Here is an 11,365-nt window from a genome sequence, read left to right on the forward strand (position 1 = left end):
ACTTTGGGGAGGGAGATTATTTTAAAACTTTGTTAGGGCAATCCTAGGATATCCTTATCTCCAGAGTTAATTTAGCCCTTCTAATAATTTTACTGATTTCCCCAAGTTTTCAGCAAATTCTTTGTACTCTTGCTAAACACAATTAAAATACGAATTGTTCACCTCATAGTTCCCAGTAGTTATCTTTGTGTGGACTTATAGAGTTTCACTTCTCATATTTGTAGATTAATACTCCACTAAAGGCTCAAGGGGACACCTATTCAAATTTCTGGAATACTTTTTCTGTGTGGTTCCCTCTTCTCTGATGATTTGCCTTGATTATTTCAGGCACATCCACCTGTCTGAGTTCCCATCTGTCACCTCAAATGAGCAAGATGGCTGTACTCCACTTGGGATTCCCTTCCTTGCTCTGTGGTCAGAATATATATCTCTAGGCAGAAGTTACTGTCAGCTGTAGGCTCACATTATTTGTTTCTCTCCTCTCAGGGATCACAGTTCTGTGCTGCCTGGTTTCGAATATCTTGAAACAATTGTTTTACATAATTTGGCCAGTTTTCTAGTTATTTGTGGGAGGGAGATAAATCTGGTCCCAGCCACTCTTTTTGAAGTAGAAGTTGAAGTTCAGGAATATTTGAAAGCTAGAATCAGCAGTATCTCTTGATGTATCAGATGCAGTGCGTGAAAGAAAAAAAGATGCCAAGTGTATCTCCTGGATTTTTAGGCTGAAAAATAGGAAGTATGGAGATATCCTCAACTGAGGTGGGAGTCTATGGGAGTTTTGGGGGAGAATCTCATTGTGAATTTGTTAATTCTGAGGTGTCCATTAGGTAGTAAGATGGAGATGCTGAGTAGGCAGTTATCTATATATTCTCTGGCATTTAGGAGAGAGGTGTGCCTGAGAACATCATTGGGGTTATCAGTATATATGATGCTAATGCACTCTACAGTACTCCATAGTGTGATCACTAGCAGAACCAGTACAGATAGTAAAGGGAGGAGGTCCAATGATCCAACATTGAGCACTCCATCAGGAAAAAGGAGTGTGCTCCTGGGTATGAGTTGACAGGAAAAGCAACCAGGTGGGAAGAAAGTGGGCAGCCTATAGTGAGTGAGGGTCCAGACTGGGGCTGAATCCCCAGTGACAGGGCTGCCATGTCCTTCATGGTGAAAGGTGGAGGGACTCTTCCCTTTCTTCTGTATAGTCGATAGTATGGGTGATGAAGAGATGGCGGACGGCATCAAAACCTTTCTCCAGGACCTTGTCAAGGGGATAAAAGTTTCTGTCTGGGCTATTTGTGCCATCTCAAAGCTAGATGCTCAAATCCGGGAAGAAAGGAGCAGTATTGGAGAAAGGAACGTAGTGACTTGGCACAGTGGAGAGAGCAAGCCTAGTGCAGAAGTAAAAAGTGAGTCATGTATTGTTACTGGAATGGTGGAGTTTTCTGGTATGTTCTCCACTTGTTTCATTAAGCATTTATTTCTGAGCTTCAATCAGTAATACCACAAGTTATGGGTGATGCATGGCTTCCTGGAGAAGTTTGGTCTTGGCTGAAATTCTTTCTCACATCAATTTCGTGTTCTTTGGGTACTCCCCATCAGTCCTTAGCAAAGTTGTCAGTGCCATTTGGCTTCAGGATATAGTGGATCTGGCATTTGAGGTATCAGGAAGAAAGCCTCCCCCATTCCCTAGTATCAGCAAAACAATTGGTCACATGCTCTTCAACAGTTTGCTGCTGACTCTCTTCTTCATCCAGGGGATGTTGTGAGTCTCTTTTCCACCCATAATTTTGGTCAGCTGGTTAGTCTTCTGCATATGTCCCTGTCTATTCACTCTACTGCTTTTAATATCTTAGTTCAATAAAGGAATCAAAATACACCAGTCACTGTCAGTCAGAGAGTGATTGGATATGGTTTGCCTTGGCTCTCCTCACAGGAATATAATCTCTGTACATTGTCAGTGGCTGTCTCTTCTCTATCCTCCTTCTTTTACTCATGTCAACTCAATGGATGGCAAACAGCCCATGCACCTCCTCTTGGTGGGCTTCTTAAGCAAAGATTCTTCCACAAGACTGACCACCTATAGTCTGCCCTGAGCACTAATCTTCCTCAGAGAAGTTCTCTGCACTGCATATGTCTCCTGTTAATGGCAGGCTACCACCCACCCCTGAGCTGCCTATACCCAGAGAGGAGGGATGGGATTAAAGGGACCCTGTGGCAGCTCTTTTCACAGATCTCCTTGCCCTACTTCACCTGGGGTTCATGGTATATTAACTTTTCTCTGAGGAATTGGGATTTTTCTCTCTAGTGAACATCAGGCACAATCTTCCTGACAACTGTGTGTGGATTTTTAACACTCTTCTTGAGCCTGAAAGGACCCCAGATTTCCTCCCAGCACCTTTCTAACATTTGCCAGTTTCTGTATCTGGACTGATTTGATACTTTCTTTTTCTTCCTCTGCCATTTATGCTCCTCCTCACCTTCCTATGCCCCACCACCCTCAGGTGAAAGGATTTTGTAATTCCGCCTGTTACATTTTACACATTCATTATTTTGGTTTTTCTGTTGTAAGAGTGAAGGACAGGTGGCCCTAAGACAGGCCACATTGGCATGAAGGTCATTTTGACTTAAAAAAAAACAATCAAAACTCAGTAGATTCATGAAAATTACTTTATTTCCCCCTGAACTGCCTAAAAAGAATTTTGACAGAGGGCTTGCTCGAGGAAGAGAGCTATTGATGAGGGATAGAAGCAGAAAAATCTTAACCTTTAGCTCAGAAAGCTGACCTACAGCCTGCATAGCTTTAATAAGGATCAAATACAGGCTGGTTGCTATATTCTTAAGGGGTCTTGTGGGAATCCCTGGGTGGCTCAGTGGTTTAGCACCTGCCTTCTGCACAGGGCATGATCCTGGAGTCCCGGGATCAAGTCCCACATCAGGCTCCCTGCATGGAGCCTGCTTCTCCCTCTGCCTGTGTCTCTGCTTCTCTCTCTCTCTCTCTGTCTCTCATGAATAAATAAATAAAATATTTTTTTAAAAAAGGGTCTTGTGACTCCCTGTACATTTCACTGATAATTAATGTTGAACCGAATGATAAGCACCAGAGAAATCATATGAGAGTAGTTTTACAAGTAGAAATTCAAAGAAGACATTTATGATCTAATACTCCTGCGTGTCTGCTCCCCCTTGAGCATTGAGCATGCAACCACCAGCTTCATATAGCAAGTATGCATCTCTTTCTGCCCATAGGTCCTGTCCTCATGCTAGTCAAATAAACTTACTAATTTGCACTATAAAACGTCTCAAGAATTCTTACTTGAAAAAAAAAGAATTCTTACTTGGCCATTGGCCATTGAGCTGCATGATCCCGGGACCCTATCACCATATGTAACTACATTATGATATGAACTAGGTAAGGTAGACAAGAGGAACTCAACAAGGCCTGTTTGTTCAATGTTCTTTCTGTCCCATTGTTGCCAAGTGGCCCAGCAAACATTTGTTTACTAAACATTTACTCTTTCATCTTCCTGTGAATTGCATTCCTTTCCTTTGAAGTCCCAGACCCCTACCCACTTCTCTTCAGTTCAGAATCATATACATACCTCATTTTATCTGTCTTTGGAATTTCATGTCTATGTGGATTCATTTTACATATGAAATTAAATTTTTTTAATGAAATTAAATTTGATTTTTTCCTGTTCATCTGTCTCATGTATATTTGATTCCTAATCCAGCTAAAAAAGGATCAGAGGAAATTCTTTCTTCCCAACACTGTACATTGGATGTGGAAGCACCTACATTGGATGTGGAGAGTGAAGGAGTAGTATCTCAGTTGTTGCTGGACACTTGTAACTGAGGTTAGCTTTTGGTCTATCTTGCTTCATGGAGCAGGGTGTGAGGGTGGGAAGCAACCTGAGAAGATGGAACAGGAAGAAAAGCTTCCTTACAGAGAGATCTGTTAGATTTTTAGGAATTATTTTCTTTCTTCTCCTTGAAGAAGAAAAAGCTTTTTTCACTCGTGCTCTTAAAATTCCCCAACTTCAGGAAACATTGCTTCTGTACCAGTGTCACTGCAAACAGAATAATCAGAAAACTTGAACTTTCTCAACACTGGAGATTGGAAATTAACTGTTGGCCACAGCCAGGTCTGTCTGGTAATTCAAAGGAATACTGAGTGCTATAAATAGTAATTGAAGGAGTAAATTTATTAAATACCAAACCTTTGTTTGCTTGGTGTTTTGTTTTGTTTGTTATTTCAAGGAATTAGACAAAGCATAAGAGACTCTTAATCATAGGAAACAAGCTGAGGGTCACTGAAGGGACAGGGTAACCAGAAAATGGGCATTCTCTGCTGCTTTCTGGGTAAAATGAAGCAAGTGAACTGATGAAATCCAAGATCTTTCTTAGCTTTGAAATTCTTATATACCTTTTTCACCTATACAGGCTGCTCCAGACAGATTTTTTTTTCAGACAGAAAATTTAAATGTTAAGAAGTTCTAAAGTCTTCCAATAATGTTCAATAAAAGTAATTTAAATAAATTAAAATATTGTCAAAGCAAATTAATGGCTCTGAGATCAAGGTCTAGTTCACTACGTACTAGAAGAAAATTACAGCAAAAAAATAAAGAAGAAAGGATTAAGACTAAAAATAGAAAAAGAGTAGATGGCAGAATATATAATTGTATAGAAATCTGAGAAATATGCAGGCTGGCAAATGAGTTTAATATTGAAATGTCAAAGAAAGAGTCTTAAAGGGATAACTGAAGGTCAAGAGTAAGCCAGAGAAACTTTGACTGAAGAAGCCATAAATATACAGAACAGGGAGAAATACAGGAAATATAGATCCGTTTGAAATGTTCATTTAAACAAATGAAGGCTTTAAAGCTTATGATGACTGAAATAAGGAGGAGGGAAAGTAATTAGCATTTACTGAATACCTATTATGTGTTAGGCATTGGGTCAGGTGGCTTACATAGCCTGTGTAACTTACAAGTACATTGAAGACTTAAAAAAAGAAACTGGGACCATCAGGAATAGTTATTGTTCATTATGAACGAGTCTTAAGGAGCCAAAGAAATCTTGGTTGTTGGTCCTGAATTTCAGTAGGACTTTAGCATAGGCTTATCATCTGAGTTTTAATGTTTCTCAGGTGATTGTGATGTACAGCCAAGCTTGAGAATCACAGATCTAAAGTATACCTTGTACCTCAGCAGATTCACATTCAATTGGTGAAAACAATGCATTGCTGTAATTGTGCACAAGAGAATAGAAGGCTGCAGATTTGGGGAGACCCCCAGAAGACTTGGAAAAGAGAAAGGAAAGGGGAAATCAAAGCAGTTCCTGGGCTGGACCAGACATGGCCTACTGAGGAATTCCACTTTGATAATGCGGATTTCAACTAGGGTGAGACTAGAAAGGAAGATAATGTCATAACTGACTAATCTTAACTCCTGGTCAGGAGTGGTAAAGCAGAGCTGGAGAGTGACAAAGTCCTTAGGAGAGTCATCATCAAGTACATACTGCAATATACCACAAGCTCCATCCATGTTTGCCTCTAAGACTCTGTAAAGTATAGTAACAGGCACACGAAGCAGATAACAGCATTGAGGTCCCACAGCAGCTGGGCAGTATGAATGGCAATTCTTAAAAGGATGGAAGTAAGATTTTAGGCAGCTCAGCAGGGTCCCAGACAAGAGGGTGGGGTTCAGAACCCAGCAGCTCTCATAGTTACCAGGAACTAAAGCAAACATGAAATGTCAAGTCATGGGCCCCTTCCTGCTAAATGGAACAGCACAGTGAGGTTGAGGAGGGAAATCAGATTCTTACAGGTACACACCTACAAGTGTACACCAAGATTCCAGATTCCAGGCCACTCACATGGAAGACAAGCCCTTGTGCTTCAAAGGTAGGTTACCTGCTCTGAATTCTGGCATTGCCACTAAGCTTGTGTGAACTTGGCCAAGTTACTTAACATCTATGTGCCTTCATTTTCTGCCTGTAAGATGGGAATCAGAATAATAGTTTTATCTCATTGGGTTTTTGTTAAGATTAACTGAAGTAAGATATGTATATTTCACAATAAAGAACCACTCAAAAAAAGTTATAAAATGCTCAAAAGGACTAGCTGTTGCTGTTACCATGAGCGGGTAAAGAAGACTAGCTAGGCAATGGCTGTGGAATTTGAGAGGAGGGAAGTGGGTGTGAGGGAGGAGCAAGAGGGACCTAAAGTGGACAGATGAACAGGAAATGAGAATTTGAACTACAGGATGTTGAAAAGAAAAGAGGTTTGAAGTCACACAGTAGGGGTCAGTAGGGCAAGATGGTGGAGGAGTAGATCCCCAAGTCACCTGTCCTCACCAACTTACCTAGACTTTCAAATCATCCTGAAAACCTATGAATTCGACCTGAAATTTAAAGAGAGAACAGCTGGAATGCTAAAGAGAGAAGAGTTTGTGCTTCTAACAAGGTAGGAAGACAGAAAAAAATAAATAAAAAATAATCCAGGGGGGGAGCCCCTCCCTCCCCCCCCCCCCCCCCCCCCCCCGCAAGGAGCCGGGGCTAAGGCTGGTTGATGAAAGCCGCCAGGACAGGAAAGCCCAGCGCTGGAGAAGCAGGAAGTTTAAGAATTTGCACCGGATTCTTCCTGGACATAAAGGCGCTCGCAGGGAACTCGGACAGGACCCCAGGAGGGGCAGTGGAGCCTCCAAGTTCCCGGGGTCACTAAGAGAGGAAGTCACCCCGGGGGAGAGCGTGCCACAGACCGTGGGCCGAGCTCGGTAAGCGGCTGGAGTGCGCCCCTGGCACGGTCTTGGGAGAAGCTCAGGTGGTGGCTCCAGATGGAGGGGGCTGCGCCCTGCTGCCTTCGGGAGCCGTGGCCCCGGGAGCACGATTCCAGCAGCGCAGGCCCTGGATTCCAGGGTGCTGGGGGACACAGCCCAGGATTCTATGGTCCCCTGGGACAGGCGGAGGCGGGAACAGCGAGGACTCCTCTGCTGCCGGGCACCCCCAAACTGTGCAGGTCAGCGCCCCCCGGCCCCTGGAGCATCCAGGCCAGTAGGGACTGGGAAACTGTGGTAGTTACTGCGAGAGCTGACTCCAGAGCTGGAGAGCTGGCAGTGGCCAGTGTTGTATTCCATCCTGGTGTCACCTTGTGCCTGGGACAGAGAGGGGCCGCCAGGGAACAGGGACCTCACAGGATAAACAGCTCCCACTGATCCCAGCATCTGGCAGACAGCAGGGAAGCTCCCCAAGGTGCACACACCTGAAAATCAGCACAGCAGGCCCCTCTCCCAGAAGGCCATCTGGAAGGACAGGGGAAGAGCAAGTTCTTGGCCAAGCAGTGCTGGAAAGCTCCAGGGGAAGTCGAGGGATTTACAGTATATAGAACCAGAGGATACTCCTCCTTTTCTTCTTCTTCTTCTTCTTCTTCTTCTTCTTCTTCTTCTTCTTGTTCTTCCTTTTTCCAGTGCAACTCGTTGTTAGCCACTATGCACTGAGAAAAATGACTAGAAAGAAGAACTCGCCACAAAAGAAAGAATCAGAAATAGTACTTTCTCCCACAGAGTTACAGAATTTTGATTACAATTCAATGTCAGAAAGCCAATTCAGAAGCACAATTATGAAGCTACTGGTGGCTCTGGAAAAAAGCATAGAGAAATCAATAGACTTCATGACTGCAGAATTTAGATCTAATTAGGCCGAAAATAAAAATCAATTAAATGAGATGCAATCCAAACTGGAGGTCCTAACGATGAGGTTAATGAAGTAGAAGAAAGAGTGAGTGACATAGAAGACAAGTTAATGGCAAGGAAGGAAGCTGAGGAAAAAATAAAAAAATATTAAAAAACCATGAGGAAAGGTTAAGGGAAATAAATGACAGCCTCAGAAGGAAAAACCTACATTTAATTGGGGTTCCAGAGGGTGCCAAAAGGGACAGAGGACCAGATAGCATATTTAAACAAATCATAGCTGAGAACTTCCCTAACTTGGGGAGGGAAACAGGCATTCAGATCCAGGAGATAGAGAGGCTCCCCCTAAAATCAATAAAAACCATTCAACATCTCAATATTTAATAGTGAAACTTGCAAATTCCAAAGATAAAGAGAAAATCCTTAAAGCAGCAAGAGACAAGAGATCCCTAACTTATATGGGGAGAAAGATTAACAGCAGACCTCTCCACAGAGACCTGGCAGGCCAGAAAGGGCTGGCAGGATATATTCAGGGTCCTAAATGAAAAGAACATGCAGCAAAGAATACTCTACCCAGCAAGGCTCTCATTCAGAATAGAAGGAGAGATAAAGAGCTACCAAGATAGGCAGAAACTGAAAGAATATGTGACAATCAAACCAGATCTGCAAGAAATATTCAGGGGGACCCTGTAAAAGAAAGAGGAAGCCCAAAGAAATAATCCACAAAAACAGGGACTGAATAGGTATGATGATGACATTAAATTCATACCTTTCAATAGTAACTCTGAACGTGAATGGGTTTAATGACCCCATCAAAAGACACAGGGTTACAGACTGGATAAAAAAGCAAAACTCATTTATTTGCTATCTACAAGAGACTCATTTTAGACTTAAGGACACCTAGAGCCTGAAAATGAAAGGTTGGAGAACCATTTACCATTCAAATGGTCCTCAAAAGAAAGCAGGTGTAGCAATCCTCATATCACAAAGACTAGTAAAAGATGAAGAAGGACACTATATCATACTGAAAGGCTATATCCAACAAGAGGACCTAACAATCAAGAATATGTATGCACCTAATATAGGAGCTGCCAGGATATCAATCAATTGATAACTAAGGTAAAGACATACCTAGATAATAATACACTAATAGTAGGAGTCTTCAACACAACACTTTCTGCAAATGACAAATTTTCTAAGCACAACATCTCCAAAGAAACAAGAGTTTTAAATGATACACTGGACCAGATGGATTTCACAGATATTTACAGAACTTTACATCCAAAAGCAACTTACTACACATTCTTCTCAAGTGCACATGGAACTTTCACCAGACTAGAACACATACTGGGTCACAAATCAGGGCTCAACCGACACCAAAAGATTGAGATTGTCCCCTGCATATTTTTAGACCATAATGCTTTGAAACTAGAACTCAATCACAAGACAAAATTTGGAAGAATTTCAAACCTGCAGAGGTTAAAGAGCATCCTGCTAAAAGATGAAAAGGTCAACTAGGAAATTAGAGAAGAATTAAAAAGATTCATGGAAACTAATGAGAATGAAGATACAACCATTCAAAATCTTTGGGATACAGCAAAAGAAGTCCTGAGAGGGAAATACATTGCAATACAACCATCCTTCAAAAAATTGGAAAAAACTCAAATACACAAGCTAACTTTGCACCTAAAGGAACTGGAGAAAGAACAACAAATAAAACCTATACCCAGCAGAAGAAGAGAGTTAAGAAAGATTCGAGCAGGGGATCCCTGGGTGGAGCAGCAGTTTAGCGCCTGCCTTTGGCCCAGGGCGCGATCCTGGAGACCCGGGATCGAATCCCACGTCGGGCTCCCGGTGCATGGAGCCTGCTTCTCCCTCTGCCTGTGTCTCTGCCTCTCTCTCTCTCTCTCTCTCTCTCTCTCTCTCTCTGACTATAATAAATAAATAAAAATTAAAAAAAAAAAGAAAGATTCGAGCAGAACTCAGTGAAATAGAAACCAGAAGAACTGTAGAACAGATCAACAAAACCAGGAGTTGGTTCTTTGAAAGAATTAATAAGATAGATAAGCCAATAGCCAGCCTTATTAAAAACAAAAGAGAGAAGACTCAAATTAATAAAATCATGAATGAAAAAGAGAGATCACCACCAATACCAAGGAAATACAAATGATTTTAAAAACATATTATGAGCAGCTACACGCCAATGAATTAGGCAATGTAGAAGAAATGGACGCATTCTTGGAAAACCACAAACTACCAAAACTGGAACAGGAAAAAATAGAAAACCTGACTAGGCCTATAACCAGGGAAAAAATTGAAGCCATCATCAAAAACCTCCCAATACACAAAAGTCCAAGGCCAGATGGCTCATCAGGGGAATTCTATCAAACGTTTAAAGAAGAAACAATACCTATTCTACTAAAGCTGTGCCGAAAGATAGAAAGAGATAGAATACTTCCAAACTTGTTCTATGAGGCCAGCATCACCTTAATTCCAAAACCAGACAAAGATCCCACCAAAAAGGAGAATTATAGAACAATATACCTGATGAACACACATGCAAAAATTCTCAACAAGATACTAGCCAATATGATCCAACAGTACATTAAGATTATTCACCAGGACCAAGTGGGATTTATCCCCGGGATGCAAGGTTGGTTCAACACTCGTAAAGCAATCAACGTGATAGATCACATCAACATAAGAAAACATAATAACCATATATATGATCCTCTCAATAGATGCAGAGAAAGCATTTGACAAAATACAGCATCCATTCCTGATCAAAACTCTTCAGAGTTTAGGGATAGAGGGAACATTCCTCAGCATCTTAAAAGCCATCTACAAAAAGCCCACAGCAAATATCATTCTCAATGGGGAAACACTGGGAGCCTTTCCTCTAAGATCAGGAACAAGACAGGGATGTCCACTCTCACCATTGCTATTCAACATAGTACTGGAAGTCCTAGCCTCAGCAATCAGACAACAAAAAGAAATAAAAGACATTCAAATTGGCAAAGAAGAAGTCAAACTCTCCCTCTTTGCAGATGACATGATACTCTACATAGAAAACCCAAAAGACTCCACCCCAAGATTGCTAGAACTCATACAGCAATTCAGATTTGTGGCAGGATACAAAAATCAATGCCCAGAAATCAGTGGCATTTCTATACACTAACAATGAAACCAAAGAAAGAGAAATTAATGAGTCAATCCCATTTACAATTGCACCCAAAAGCATAAGATACCTAGGAATAAACCTAACCAAAGTGCTAAAGGATCTTCTGAAAGAAATTGAGGAAGACACAAAGAGATGGAAAAATATTCCATGCTCATAGAGTTGAAGAATTAATATTGTGAAAATGTCAATGCTACCTAAGGCAATTTACAGATTTAATGCAATCCCTTTCAAAATACCATGGACTTTCTTCAGAGAGTTGGAACAAATCATCTTAAGATTTGTGTGGAATCAGAAAAGACCCCGAATAGCCAGGGAATATTGAATAGAAGACCACAGCTGGGGGCATCACAATGCCAGATTTCAGGTTGTACTAAAAAGCTGTGGTCATCAAGACAGGTGGTACTGGCACAAAAACAGACACAGATCAATGGAACTAACTAGAGAATTCAGAAATTGCCCCTCACTCTATGGTCAACTCTTATTCGACAAAGCAGGAAAG

General features: G+C 41.5%; 1 pseudogene; it reads left to right on the forward strand.

Moving 5' to 3' along the window:
* The first annotated feature begins 1,201 nt into the window (after positions 1-1,201).
* LOC112678356 (etoposide-induced protein 2.4 homolog) lies at positions 1,202-2,049 on the forward strand (annotated as a pseudogene).
* The last annotated feature ends 9,316 nt before the right edge of the window (positions 2,050-11,365 follow it).

This window comes from Canis lupus, chromosome 29, assembly GCF_003254725.2.
Source record: "Canis lupus dingo isolate Sandy chromosome 29, ASM325472v2, whole genome shotgun sequence".
Lineage (NCBI taxonomy): Eukaryota > Metazoa > Chordata > Mammalia > Carnivora > Canidae > Canis > Canis lupus.